The sequence below is a fragment of the Melospiza georgiana genome, chromosome 1 (assembly GCF_028018845.1).
Source record: "Melospiza georgiana isolate bMelGeo1 chromosome 1, bMelGeo1.pri, whole genome shotgun sequence".
In the NCBI taxonomy this organism is placed as follows: domain Eukaryota; kingdom Metazoa; phylum Chordata; class Aves; order Passeriformes; family Passerellidae; genus Melospiza; species Melospiza georgiana.
Window position 1 is genome coordinate 152,146,075 of NC_080430.1, and position 15,619 is coordinate 152,161,693.

A 15,619-nucleotide genomic window follows, 5' to 3' on the forward strand; every position below is an offset into this window, starting at 1 on the left:
TCCACCACTTTCCCCAGCACTCTGCCCAATGCTTGACCATGCTTTCAGTGAAGAAATTTTTCTTATATCCAATCCAAACCTCCCCTGGTGCAACTTGAGGCCATTTCCTCTCATCAGGAACAGCAACCATAAGAATCCAGAAATTCAGATAACTCTGGAGACTGTAATGATATCATAAACTCATTTCCCACACACACACTTTCACAACTGTTTGTGGGGCTTTTTTGCCCAAATTTGGAAACTAATGCTCCAGAGGGAATTTAAGACACTTTTAATGCAGTTTGTTATGTTTTAATAAAAAGTAAAAGAGAAAAGAGGAAAAAGAAGGGCTTAGGCAACTCAGGTAGAGGCACTTATACACTGGGCAAAGTACTGAAATAAAAACAGTACAGACTTTTTACACCAATTATTCCTCAAAGAAAGTGTTTTAATGAAAATGCTGATATTTTGGCTTGTTTTAAGCAGGAGGAGCATCACCACACAGGAGACAGACTTCCAGACTAACCATGAAAGCCTTCTGATCCCTCCTTATGATGGAATGGTGAAGTAAAATCACATAGGATGACATCAGGGCCAAAGAGAGCAGCAGAGGATGCCAAAGGAGCTCCTGCCTTGAGTTTTTCTACCCTTCGAAAAACCATCCAATTACCCTTTCCTCCTCTTTGATTACACAATCGACTTCAACACCCTCAAAAGCCAACACCTCCAAAACACGGGGAAAAAATAATGATTAAGAGCCTTTAAGTTAAAGTGCAGTATCCAGAACCAGCTTTCAAAGACAGGGTAAATAAGGAAGACCTTTAAATTTTAAGATGTTGCTCAGCAGCACCTTGTCATGCCACATCACACAACACTTCATCCTTGTTATTTCTCTGGCCAAAGGTCAGAATTCCTCTTCCCAAGAGACAAGCCTTCAGATTAAAGGAGTGGTGAAACTTTTACATCCAAGTAATTCAGGAACAATCCACATCTCCATCCTGGAGACTTTCCTACATATGATTTATTGCAATTGAAGGCGGGGAGAAATAAATGACAAAATTTGTCTCAAACTGAGGCACTTCTGCTCCAAATGAAAACAGAATTATTTGTGCAGCACACAGAGTCCAGCACTGAAATCTCAGGATGTTCCTGGATGCTAGGTAGGAGTTTTTATCACCTTCACATAGCCTTGGGACAAGGTTTGGGACATGCTTGGGACAAGCATTTTTAAACTGCCTGTACAAGCAAAAAACCAGTGGTCATTGCAATTTTCCAGAACAAGCTAAGCCATGGCACACCCCATCCTGCCAAGTGTGGATTCAGGTCCTTAAGTGTAGAAACTTGGTGGTCCAATTTCCCAGAAATATCATTATGCCCCTCTCCCAAAGCACCCAGGGCAGCCCTAGGAGGATGGAAACCAATACTGGAATGATCAAAACCACCCCGCATTGCACATGAGACTTCTTGCCCATCCATCTTCTCCTTATCTCATCCTCCCACCAGTTCCATCCCCCGAATTGATGTTTTCTTCTCCAATTCAATCTTTTTCTGGCGGTTTTTCCTCAGCAGGGCCTCTCCTTTGTGTCCCTTTTGCATTCTCCATACAGGAATGCAAGAGGGATGTGATCCTTGCTTGGCATCCACTGGGACAATTCCATTATAGGGAGGAATTAATGACAACTCTGCCCACCTGCAGGTTTTGGGGTTTTTTTTTAAGCCATCGTGTATGTAACTCACATGATGTCAGTACAGGAATATCACTCTGAGGCTCTGGAAAGTAAGGGGCGGGTTTTCCTCGTTTCTATGGTTATGAGCAATTTTAATGACCAACCTAAATAAAAAGGCTGGAAGGGAGAGAAAGTAGGAAGGAGTGAGGTGGGCGTTTAATTTTGATTGACAAGACAGAGCAGATCTAGTTAAGATCTGTCAAATGCTTGCTGAGGATCACAAATCCTCAGCACATTCTACGGCAGGCAGAATTAGTCTAAATGCACAGCTTTACAAAAATATTTCCTATCTGCTGAGATCAGAGTTCAGCATTTCAGCTGCCCCACAGAAAGCAGCTGGTGTCGTAACTACCAAAGGAACTAAGGTAGGGCCATAAAAAAATACATGTATATTTTAATTATTTGAATTTTATTTTTAAGTATTAACATCTACAATGTCTTAATATGTCTTAATTTTTGTCTCTGACCTATATAAATAAATATGCTTATGTAAGATGACAGCATTCTCAAGATTTTTAACTACTAAGACGACAATTTTAAAGGTATTATCAAAGGCACCCCTTTGGAATCACATCTGCATCACATGAAATGTTGTATAAATACAGACTACGGAGATAATTCCTGCAATAAAGACCTTAAAATAGGAGACTGAACGCAGAAGGAGTTGAACACAGATTTGATGGGAAATTTCAGGAAACACAATCTGGAAAGACAAAAACACTGGCATGACAGTCAGCTGTGATGTTCCCTGATACACCACCAAAAAACAAGCTTCAGGGAAAATTAAGAACATTCCTGCAAATGAAATAATCAAGAAGGAACAATAATGGAGAGGTGGAGACCTGGAGCATTTCAAAGTCAGGAGCAGAGTTTCATCACCTTGAAGGGAAGAATCAATATCTCATCAAGGCACAAGGCAGCATGAGAAGACTAAACCAGCATCTTGTGTTTAAGGCCAGGGAGAGGCAGGATGCACCAAAGGACAGACACAAACAAGATCCAAGCAAGATGTGCCTGAACCAAACTCCAAAGATGTTGTTCTTGTTCTCACTTGGTTCTGTTGGGATGCAGGCAGGACACAGTGATCTTCACAGGGCTACACACCCATGAGCTTGGCGATTTTATCAAATGATGTTAGAATTTTAAGGAGGAAAAAAAACTCGGCAAGAGAGGATGAGGTTACAAAAGAGGGAAGTCAACAGCTCCTAAGATGCCTGCCAACAGGATCTGCACTTAAAGCGTGCAGTTTTGGCAGAGAACATTCTCAAAATCTGATATTTAAAAGTCTCATGGTGTTGGAACACGTAATTAAAGTAAAAAGATACAAGTGAACTAAGATCTGATCAACACAAACTTGTATCAAAGTCAGAATGTGTTCCCACAGAGTCTCAGCCACCTGGTTCTTCCATGCTTCATTCAAAGTGAGAAAAAATAGCTACCAACTACTTTTATTCCCACTCAAAATCATCTCTCTCCACCCTCTAAAAGGGATGGATTTGTAACAGTCTTCAAGAATGAAAAAATTCAAAAAACCACCAAAACTCACATGTTGTTTTAATTTACTGCCACTTTTCAATTCTAAAGCAATATATTTGTTGTGACATGAACTTTTCCTTTACCTATCAATGCTGGGGCATTGATGGGTGAAGGAAACAAAAAATAATGAAAACACCTACAATTTCATCCTTGCTCCTCAAGAACTGGAATAAATGAAAGAATTCAAATCCTCTGTTGAGAAAAGCCCTGAGGAAAGGAAGGACTTGGGGATATTGGTGGATGGGAAGCTTGACATGACATAAATGTCAATGTGGCTGCTCCATCCCTGGAAGTGTCCAAAGCCAGGCTGGACAGGGCTTGGAGCAACCTGGTCTACTGGAAGGCATCCCTGCACACAGCAGAGGGTCAGAACAAAATGATCTTTCAGATCCCTTCCAACTCAAACTGTTCTAATATACCACAAATTTACTGCTGTTTCCTTCCTAGTAGTGCCAACATGAACTCAATAGCCAAGAAAATAAACCCAAAAAAAACCCAACAAAAATAAGGAATTAATGTGTGATCTGATTTCTTACTGCAAGGTTTCCAACAGACAAGCCATCCACCACCAAAGTTGAAGAGAAAAGTCCAAGCAGTGTGGAATCAGCTGGCACAAGCTCATTTTTTTCACCAGGTAATGCCTTGAAACCCCCCAAACCAACTCTGCTGCCATCAGAGCCGCCTCTTCCTTGGACAGTGCCCAGGAACTGCTCACAAATGAAATCCAACCGAATTTATTGCTCCTGCAAGCCTGGAAATTTCAGTTACAGAGGTGACGTGACATTTCGTTTCACCAATGCTAATCTAATACCTTTTTAAAGGTGCATACGTTTCACCCTGTTGGCTTCCAACACTGAATTACCAGCTCTGCTAAGCTTCGGAATAAATGAGACGAGCGTGGCCTCCAGGCAAAACCCCTTTGCTGTAATCTTTATTCAAAACACACCGCTCTGGAGCCTTGCATGCATTGCCAAAAATCGCCTTGAGGTTTGCTCTTAAGATGGCAATTTGCATATCAACATTTTGCTGCAGAGCTTACCCAATGTCCCCGCTATTATTTTAATACTCTGCTGTGGGCGGCCCCCTGAGCAGCTCACAGAAGTGCAGGCTAAAAATATTCCTGCCTTCCCCACCGGCTCCACACATGACCACAGCGAGCACCGGCTCGGATGCAAAGCCGGCAGTGATGGCATCCACCCGCTTCTCCAGGAGGATGCTCAGGCTCCAAAGGTGCTCAAGAAAACATGGCAAGAAGGAGAGAAGTAGCTCTGCATGGATGGAGGAAAAATGCACAGGCGCTGGAGGAGGAAGAGCACAGAAAGAACTGGTTTTACAAGGGCAGCGGGAGAGGTTTATCCGCGTGCGAGACATTCTTGGGAAAACACATTAGGAGGTAATAAAGCAGGTGAGGGAGGCACCGCCTGGGATATGAATTTAAGATGATGCTGAACAGAGGAAGGGGAAGAATTCTCAAGCACAGAAGGGGAGCGATGCCGGGCGGATGCGAGCACAGCCTGATTCATGCCCCAGAAGGGAGATCCCAATCCCACTGGCAGCACCACGATGACGACAGCACACGAAAAAACATGGATTGCAGGTTTTTCTCCTTGCCCTCCTCCCCCTCGCCCAGCAAACCCCAGGCTCAGAGGTTGTAATTATTTCTGGCAAGGTGTAAACAGGTCTGGGAAATGAAACTGAAAACTGGAGCTATTTATGAGATGCCACATAGGGAATCGGCATCGGAGCCCGGCTACCAAATCAGCGAGTGCAAGGTCACCCTGGTCTGCTCAGGAGAACTCTGCAAAGTGGTTTGCAGCCAGCCAGGCAAAATATCCAGGCTCAGTCTGCCCAGGATGGTGAGTTAATGGAAACAGAGGGTGGAGAACCACCAGAGGACATTGCTCCAGCCAATAATATGGGATTTATCATGATGCTGGTAGGCTTTGAGATGATGTCCATCGAGATGACATCCACTCATGACAACCAGCTGCCTCTCTGGGGTGTGGGAGAGAAGCAAGGAGGATATCAAGTCCAGAAGTGTCCCTAGACCAAGTTGTTGCAGAGGAAAGCAACCAAGGGACTCACCTGCCTGGAATTGTTCCAGGCCAGATTGGACGGAGCTTGGTCTAGTGGAAGGTGTCCCTGCTCACAGCAGGGGGATGGGAACAAGACGATCTTGAAGGTCCCTTCCGACTCAAACCCTCCTACGACCTGCATGTAAATGAGCAGTGGAAACCACTCATCCCCTTACCCTGCAGGCCACCCCTTGCTTCCAAGGACCTGGATTATTGCCCCAACCAAGGAAGAACCACAAAATTTGAAAAGTAATTTCCTTTCTGCTGGTGGAGGAAAGAAGCAAAAGCCAAACCATCCCAGCAGGAGGATCTCACACCCTGATGGGGCTGAAGGAGCCAGCAGCATCTCAAACCCACAAAACAGCCACAAAGGAAAATTCAAAAACTTTTTTTTGGTCTCACCAGGAAGGAAAGGAAAAGAGATGGTCAAATTCAGGAAGTACAGGCAGAGGAGCAGTGAGTGCCCCTGGGGACAGCAGGATCTCCAGACTATTTTCTGCACATTCTTTATATTCTGTGCTCAAATGCCTCACAAACAGGACTAGGATGCACAACTCTGTTTCTGAGATTACACTTAAATTATAATTATTTTTTAAATGGAAGGCAAGCACAGTGCAGTAGGAAAAGAAGTGTCCAAAGAGAGAAGAGCAAGCCTGAAGACCTCAGAGCCTGTGGGATATCTTTATATATGAAAGGAAACAAAGGTACACCTGAACAATGTGCAAAGAAATAGAAATAAAATAAATAAAATAAAAAAGCAGACCTTGGCTTCCATGCACAGGGAAGAGGATCTTGACAATTAATTTGCAGTATTCCCGTAAGAGGAAAAAAACCCCAACCCACCAGAATTCCAGTCTCATGATTGCCCTATGTTTGGGAAAAAGGAGACAAAACCAGATCAGTTGTGGATGTCCCATCCCTGGAAGTGTTCAAGGCCAGGTTGGATGGGGTTTGGAGCAACCTGGGATAGTGGGAGGTGTCCCTGTTCATGGCAGGGGGTTGGAAGAAGGTCTTTTCCAACTCAAACCATTCTAGAATCCTATGAAACCCACCTGCCTCAGCTCTGAAGATGATCAGCAGGAAAATATCTGCAGTGAGAGTCTCAGTTTGCTTTTTCAAATTATAAGGTGTCCTGTTTTACACAAATATTGCAATCCTGTTTTCACCACTTGCTAAGACATCTCTCCAAGGGGCCAGTTTGAGTACTAGGACAGAACCCATTATATTTTTAAAAAACCAACCAATAGCTATGAAACCTCCCCATGGTGCATGATCAAAACTTAGGAGAGCTTTGGAAAGCACACAGTTTTTCTCTAAAAGACAAATGTCAAAAAGCTTTGGACAGCATTTCTCAGGCTTCCACATCCACATTTTGCCACCTACTACCATCTTTGAGCACTTGCTGTTAATGGAAGCTGAAGGTCTTTGACACTGAGAAATTGAACCTTTAGCATGCAGTAACCTCAACACAATTTAAGCACCACTATTTTAATTATTGTAGAGTTTTACCATATTTATTATTAGTAAAAGTAGATTTGGTAAAATGACTTGATTTTTCAGCATTGCTGCAGCTCTGGATAGCTTTAAAACCTGCATGGGATTTTAAAGCAAGAGGATGGGGAGGATCAAGAGGTTGGACAAACTTCCCTGATCACAGCTATGAGTATTCACCATGGCCTCATCCTGCCCACATCAATCCCACAGCACTTTTGGCAGAGAAGAGACTAAAATTTTAAATTCCTTAAAACAAAGGCCAAAAAAACCAGTATAAAAAAGCAACCAAAATCACATCCAGTATTATTATATATATTTGAGTTTTATATATATAGTCTTATGCACTATATTACAGAAATCAGTTGTTAATTCAATAACATATGTATTTTGTAAGGTTAATTTTTCATACTTTTTCCCTGAGCATCCACAACCTGCAGCAGAATATTTGATGGGACTGACATCAGGGTCACCCCAGCAGCAACAGGCCCTCAGGTAAAGAGCAGCTGGAGATTACCAGGCACAGAACAGAAGACATTTAGTACACTTGGGGAAGGTAAATCACATCTCTAGCTATGTAACAGTATGTCTAAATTTGTATAAATCAGGTATTTAGAAATTAGGAAGCTCTCATGAGAGTCTAGAAAGCGAATTGCGTCACAAGGGATCACAAATCAATTGTTTTTGTGGGGAAAAATATAGTAAAAAACTGTATTAAGGTTTAGCTCTTGATTCAGTTCACACAAAGGGAAATCTGAAGCTCTGCAGCTTCCAACAAGAATTTCTGTCACGTACAGGGTTATATGAAACAAGGTGCTACCCAGCACTTCTGCAGTCTCATCAACCTCCCCATCTCCTGATGCACAGCAGCATTTTTATCTCCAAAATCAGAAGAACTTGGAGCATGGTGAACATCTCCATGCTGGGATATGGGATGCTGCAAGGCATTTGCTAATAATTCAGCTCAAACCTAATTGCAATTACCTACAGTGAATTGCAACCACTGGTCCCCGTGATCCTGAGATTTCCCATCCCTGGAATGTCCACAGCCAGGTTGGATGGAGCTCTGAGCAGCCTGGTCTGGTGGAAGGTGTCCCTGCCCATGGCTGGAGCTGGAATGAGATGATCCTGAAGGTCTCTTCCAACCCAAACTGTTCTATGATTCAATGAATCTAAAATTGAAGTGACTATTCCACAACCAGTGAGACATCATCCAAATCTTCCCTGAACAGCCCAGGAGGATTTTGTTCCTCTAAGACACCCCAAAAACTGGAGCACACGAGCTGGGCAGGCAGCACCACTGCATGAGGACTGTGGTGACAGTCATAAGATGTCACATGTCAGTAAATGATAGAATCACAGAATGGTTTGAGTTGGAAAATTATTAAAAATTAATAATTTTTAATTATTAAAAATTATCTCATTCCAAACCTCTGTTATGAGCAGGGACACTTTCCACTAGACTGCTTGCTCAGCTCCTTCAGCTTAAAGCCATCCCCCCTTTTCCTCTCACAAAAAATTAGGGAATTTCAAAGTTGGGGAAGAAGGACGAAGAAAAACAGAACTCCTGGCTTTGTATGGGAGTTTTTACAAAGCAGCCATTAATAGCAAGTTTGGGAGTTCCCTCATACCATATTTGAGTCTCTGGCATCTCACGCAGCCCAGAAATGGGTTAATCCAAAAATCTGGGTTATAACACCTCCAAATCTGCCTGATTTTTCACATGTAGAAAAACAAAGGAGGCACCTCCCTCCTCCACGCAGAAGCATCACAAGAAGATTCATTAAAAATGGGGGAAAAAAAGCAACAGGTTTCAGCAATGAGCATGATCAAAGCCTCTCGTGGAAGAAGAAAATGTTTTATTTTACAGAAATAAGAACTATGGCAACAGCTCTGGAATAAAATCCTACAGCACGGCTGTCTCCTGTACTCGTTTACTCCATGCACCAGATGATGGAGGAGTCCTACAAGGGGAAAAAAATACATGGCCAAGTTACTCAAGACCAGAATGACAATAAATGTATGCAGAGAGGAGAAGGAGGACTAATAAAGTCCTCAATAACCTCAAAAAAATCTTATTTTTGCAATGTCTGGCTTTGCAGCAGGGGGGACAGCAGAGCAAGAACAAAAATGCTACACAATGAAGAGCATCAAACATTTTGCAGTTATTTCCTGCTTTTATTTGAGAAATAAATGACAGAGTGAAGAGATCATCACCTAACCCAACATCAGTATTTACTTCCAAAAAAGGAATTTTACCAAAAACATTAAAATCGTAAGTATAGGTATTGCAGCCAAGTTTGACTTCATTCAAGGAGTAGCTGGAAAATATTTTCCAGATTTTTCTTGCAGCATCCCAGCAGATGAACTGACAAAACACCTAAATGGCCCTTGGGAGAGCTTTTCCCCACAGCTCTGCATCCCAGAAAAAAAAAAAAAAAATTCAAAACCACCTGCTGATACACCATTTCTTCTTATTTTTGTACCAATCTTCAGGATATATTTAAAAAGCAACTGATTATCAGTGCAATCCTTGCTTTTCTAATGGACACACAAAATGGACATAAAAAAATAAAAAATATAATCCATCCTGCCCCGTTTTTATTTTAGTTAAATGCTATTTTTTCCATCATCAGAAACACTGCAGAGATGTGCCCATGCACTGCAACAAAGAGATGGCACCTGCCTACTGAATTTCCTGACTAGTGACACTTCGAAGAAAAAGAGTTTTAAATAGAAACCTCCCTGCAAGTGTTAAATCAGATTAATTTAACTCTTGCTTTATTTTAATCTTAGACGCCACCATTTGCAAGGCAAGCAGAAAAAAAAAAATAGGGAGTAGGATGCTTATCTTGACCATATTCTTTGGGAAATACAGTGTATTATTAAAAACCACAAATAGCCTTTCTGACAGCAAAATACAGACACTTCTGGCTCTTTTGCAGTAGCAAAAAAGCACCAATATTTTATGAAGCTTTCTGTTCAGCATCAAGTGAAAGGCAGAGCCTTCCTCCAAGCCTTGTGGTGCCCTGTGCCAAAAACACCAATGCCAGTTTGGGGCCACACTTTGGACTTGCACATGGCAAAAAGTGTTCTGTAAAATACAATGCACTGTGAAAGGTTGGTGATGCTGTTGAGGAAGAAGTTTTGCAGCATTTTCCCCACAAACATCATCATGGAGGTACATTCTGATACTCCAGTTGTGAGTTAGGGTCATGCATAAATAGCTGGATTAAATTTAGACTGAGGGGATCATGTCATAGGAAAACACACAAATTCCAATTGTCAGGAATCATGGAATGGTTTGGGCTGGAAGGGACATTAAACACCATCCAGTTCCAACCCCCTTTCCATGGACAGGGACGCCTTCCACTATCCCAGGTTGCTCCATGCCCCTTCCAAACTGGCCTGGAACACTTCCAGGGATGGGGCAGCCACAGCTTCTCTGGAAAACTTGTGCCAGAGCCTCCTCACCTTCACAATAAGGGATTTCTTTCTAATATTGAATCTAAACCTGCTCTCTGTCAGTGGGAAGCCATTTTCCCCTGTTGTATCACTCCAGGTCCTTGTCCAAAGTCCCTCTCCAGCTCTCTTGGAGCCCTTTCAGGCACTTTGGGGACTTTACACCCTCCCTGGAGCCTTTTCTTCTCCAGGCTGAACATCCTAGTTCTCCCAGCCTGGCTCCAGAGCAGAGGGGCTCCATCCCTCTGAACCCCTTGGTGGCCTCCTCTGGACTTGCTCCAGCAGCTCCATGTCCTTCCTGTGCTCTGCAGGTGGGGTCTCACCTGAGAGGAGCAGAGGGGCACAAGAACCCCCTCAGCCCCTGCCCACCCAGCTTTGGATGCGGCCCAGGACACGCTCGGATTTTTGGGCTCCAAGTGCAGTGGTTGGGTCATGCCCAGCCTCTCATCCACCTGCACCCCCAAGTCCTTCTCCACAGAACTGCCTTCAATCTCTTCATCCCCCAGCCCAGACACCAGAGGTGGAAACACAAGACCAACCATGCCCTGGGTGGAAAGATCCATCCATCCATCCATCCATCCATCCATCCATCCATCCATCCATCCATCCATCCATCCATCCATCCATCCATCCATCCATCCTCACTGGGACCAAACCTGTCCTTTCCAGTGCAAGCAGCCTTTGCCCTGACAATGTCAACTTCAACCCTAAATAAAACAAAGGCTCCTCCTGCCCACCTAAAATCCTCAGGTCTCACCAATTTCCAGTCCTCTGAAGCACCAGCAACCCTTGGAAAGTCCATAAAAACCCAAGTGAGAGCCACCCAGCTGACCCCACTGCACAAAGCAGGTGAACTGTAGGAAGGAGGACAATAAAGATGGGATAAGTAAATTTCAAGTTTGTAACACTTCATTCCACTTTCATGGAGCAGAATGTGTTTATGGTACAGGCAGGGAATCGAAAGTGTTATTTTTATCTTGATATTATTTGCCCTTTCACACTTGGTATTTAAATATTCCTGAAATCCTAGAAGAACAAACCAATTCAAAATACCATTTTAAATATATATATATATATGAAGGGGAAGCACATACTCTCATTCATTTTCAGCTTCCCTCTTTTATTTTTCTTTTCAATCACATTTTAAGTGCTGTAATATCTATGTGCAAATTTATCAAGACACCGAATATTTATTTTTCCTCCACTCCTGGTAAAGATTCTCCAGACCCAGAGCAGGTAGGGAGACCTGGTCACACCAGAGGGTTGTGTGATGAGGAGTAAATGATAAGAGGTTTAAAATATCTTAAATAAATAAATTAAATAAATAAATAAATAAATAAAGAGAGCTGTGAGAAAATGAATGAGGTTGTTTGCACAAGAGAGGATGGGAATAAAATATTGTAATATTAAAATCTCTGTTCTACCAGTATCTGTGGCCAACTAAACTCGACCAGTCTCAACTAAATAATTTACAGAATCACAAAACACTTTGGGCTGGAAGGGACCTTTAGGTTCATCCAGTTCCAACCTCTGCCATGGGCAGGGACACCTTCCACTATCCCAGGCTGCTCCAAGTCCCATCCAACCCAGCCTTGAGTATTTTCAGAGATTGGGCACCCCCAGCTCCTCTGGGCAGCCTGGTTCATTGCCTCACCACCCTGGAACTCTAGACACAATAACAGGAGGAAAGAGGGATGGAATCTGAATCAGAAGCCTGGATCAAGCAAGACACGTGGCTGCACTGATCAGCCTCTCCCACATCCATCAAAGCTGCATTACTGGTCAAGCTAATTTTTGGTATCATTAATAAACAAAAGCAAACCAGGAAGGTGGGAGGCCTTGGAGAGCACAAGAAGGGTGATTTGTTGCATGGATGACCACTGGAAAATGGGAATCAGCACGTTTAATACCCTAGAAGAAGTCCAGAAACCAGACTGAGGATGAGCGAGAATAGGATGTTGCAGCTGGCAAAGCAGGAGGGCAACAAGGGGTAGGAAAGCAATGCCCTGACACATCAGGGATTTAAAAACCTGAATTTGCTTTAACACAAAGAAGAGGGGTTTTCCAGAAGGACATGGGGTGATAGGAGAAGGGGGAATATCACTGAGCTAAATGAGGGTAGATTTAAATTGGATTTTAGGAAGAAATTCTTTACTGACACCGTGGTGAGGCCCTGGCAGAGGCTGCCCAGAAAAGCTGTGGCTGCTCCATCCCTGGAAGTGTCCAAGGCCAGGTTGGATGGGGTTAGGAGCAACCTGGGACAGAGGAAGGTGTCCTTGCCCATTGCAGGGGGGTGGAACTGGGTGGTGTTTAAGGTCCCTTCCAACCCAAACCATTCCATGATCAACACTCCAGACAACACCCAGAGCTCAGCCTGGGGATGAGATGGAAAAGGGCATCACAGCTGGAGCAGACAGCAGAGCAGGAGAGCATCAAGGGGTCAGACAGCAGCTGGGCTGAGTCAGTGGTGACTTAAAGAGCAGAAACACCTGGACAGGGACACCTGGACCACAGCAGAGCCCAGCAGGGCAGGATTGAGCACTGTATTTTCACAGCCCCACTGCAAAGGGAAAAAAACAGCCTGGGAAAAGGGATAAATGCTTCATAAAGTATAAACCTTATTGCTAACCAAAAAAAAAAAAAAAAAGGGTGGGGGAAAACCCCTCATATTTTAATCAATCCTTCCCACTCCACAGCTAGTAAAAATTAAGGATTCAGTCAGCTGAATCCTAAATCCTCTGTGCAGAATAAAGCACAAAGCAAAACTGGGAGCCACCACCCCACGCAAGGGTTTGCAAACAAACATCTCCTTGTTCCTGCAGCACTCCCAGACACAAGGATGCACCTCAAGCTGCAAAATGTCACACACAACTTCAAATGCTAACAAGAAGAGGGTTCTGCAGGGCGTATTCAGCGTGCTGGTGGCAGAATGAAACGTGCTTTTAGCTCTGCAAACCCTCTGCTTTTTGATATGCACACAAAGACACCGAGCACTTCCATGGGAACACGAGGTTTCCCCAGCAAAGTCCACTCCAGCGCCAGATGCCGAAGGTTAATTGTACCCCACAGCTCAGGGGAGCTTTTATTAAAAGCTTCAAACCACAAACACTTTTCCAACTACAAAAGCAACCAAAAAAAAAAAAAAAGTTTCTGCAGTCAGCCGAGGGCCACCGCAGAAAGCGGCGCTTTGTACTTTTAAAAGTGGTTTTATTTCCTCTCCTTGTACTTCCAAAGCCATCCCACTGCCTCAAGCTCCTGAATTAGCCTGGAAGGAGGAAAAAGTGATAAATAAACAACATCATGCCCTCTGTGAGGTTAGAATTGAGCAAAAACGGGACATGAGGCAAGCCAGGAGCAGTTCCCAGCATTGTCATTGTGCTGGAAATTGATAAATCAGGGTTTCTTCCTGAGCAGCTGTGGGACAGTGGCAAACTGGGTGCAGGGACATCCCATCCTCAGCCAGTCACTGGTGACATGGGACACAGCACCCTCACACGTGTCCCTCCCTGCTCACAGCCCTGTCCCCAAATCACTCATTACACACAAAAACTGCTGTGCAACAGCAGCCACAGCCCCCAGGTTTTACCCACAGACCCTGTGCTAGCCCCATCCCTGTGTCACACAGCCCTCCAGCTTGTCCCAGCCCAGCTCTGTCCCCATGTTACACATTGTCCCCTGTGCCAGAGCACTCCTGTCCCCATGTCACATCCCTCTGTGCTAGCCCTGTCCTCATGTCACATGCACACCCCAAACTATGCCAGGCCAGCCCTGTCCCCATGTCACACACAACCCCCCTGTGCCAGCCCTGTTCCCAAGCCATACACACACACACACCTGTGCCCGTGCTGCACACACCCAGACCAGCCTGTCCCCATGTCACCCACCTCTCCCCCACGCCATGCCCTGTCCCCATGTCCCCATGTCACATCCCCCCTGTGCCATGCTCTGTCCCCAAGTCACACACACTTGTGCCCGTGTCGCACACCCCCAGGCCAGCCTGTCCCCATGTAACACATCCAAAGTGCCAGCCCAGCCCCATCCCCATGTACACACCCTCCCCACCCAACCTGTGCCAGGCCAGCGCTGTCCTTATGTCGCACGCCCACACACAGCGCCAGGCCATGCCTGTCCCCATGTCACACACACACACACGCGCGCCTGTCCCCGTGTCACACAGACCCCCAGTGCCAGCCCAGCCCGGTTCCCGTGTCACACAGCCCCAGTGTCACCGGTGTCCCACGTTCCCAGCCCGTGTCACCCCCCTGTCCCCTCAGCGGCACCGCCGCGCGCCCCTCACCTGCCGCCGCGCACCCGTCACAGCCGGCACCCAAACATCACGTGACCGCCGCGGCCCCGCCCACTGCGACCACGTGTGCCTCCCTCCCCCCCCCGATCGTTGTAGTCCACATCCCGCTGATAACCCCGGCCGAACCTCCCCTTTGGAATACAACTCCCAGAGTGCATCGCGACGCGGCGCTCTGTCCCATTCACCCGGCAACCAATCGGCGGAGGGGACGGCCCGAGGGGGCCCCGCCCACCTCATAGCACCTCCCTCTTCAGGGCGCGGCCCGGGGCCGCCCCTCAGGAGCCGCTCCCCTCCTGCCACCGCTCCGGGGGCTGTTACCTGTTCCACATCTTCCTCATCTTCCTCATCTTCCTTATCTTCCTCATCCCCACCTTCCCCCTCCTCAGGGACGGCTGAGGGAGCTGAGGGTGTTTAATCTGTAGAAAGAGGTCTCAGGGGGCTCCTCATCACTCCACAGCTCCCTGACAGGAGGGTGTAGCCATGAGGGAAGTCGGTCTCTTCTCCCAAATAACCAGAGGTAGCCTGAAAAGAAGCGACCTCAAGTTGCACCAGGGGAGATTCAAGTTGGATATTAAGAAAAACTATTCACTGGAAGGCTGGCCACGTATTCTAAAGGGCAAGTAGTGGATTCACCTTTCCCTGGAAATGCTCAAATAAAGTGTAGATGTGGCGCTTGGGGACAGGGTTGAGTGGTGAGTTTGGCAGTACTGGGTGAATGGCTGGACCCAGTGATCCTTCAGGTCTTTTCCAACCTTAATGATTCTGTGATTCCCTGACAGATCCATGCCCTCCTTCGTAGCCTCACAGTGCCCAGGGCACTGCTTAGAGAAATAAATGAATAAGCCCCACCAACCTGCTGCTGCTAAAGCCAGTAATTCTCTCCAAAACACCACAAATTGCAGCCCGAGACTGGAGGTTCACCCAGCCCAAGTGCTTTGATAGAGCAGTCTGGAGTACAACTGTACCTGCCAGGAGTTCGCTTTTTATTTGCCCAGCGACACCAGCTTTACGTGGTGGCTGGCTTGCAAAAGGAGTTATAAAGA

At 45.5% G+C, this 15,619-nt stretch overlaps 1 protein-coding gene across 4 annotated transcripts in view; it reads right to left on the bottom strand.

The window, feature by feature from the left end:
- The window catches only part of TSNARE1 (t-SNARE domain containing 1), a 469,627-nt gene extending 455,009 nt beyond the window's left edge, over positions 1-14,618 (bottom strand). For all 4 annotated transcript variants that reach the window (XM_058029909.1, XM_058029926.1, XM_058029901.1 and 1 more), the window contains exon 1: positions 14,568-14,618. The gene's annotated coding sequence lies outside the window, so the exon portion shown is untranslated. The remainder of the gene's footprint in view (positions 1-14,567) is intronic.
- Positions 14,619-15,619: the final 1,001 nt, after the last annotated feature.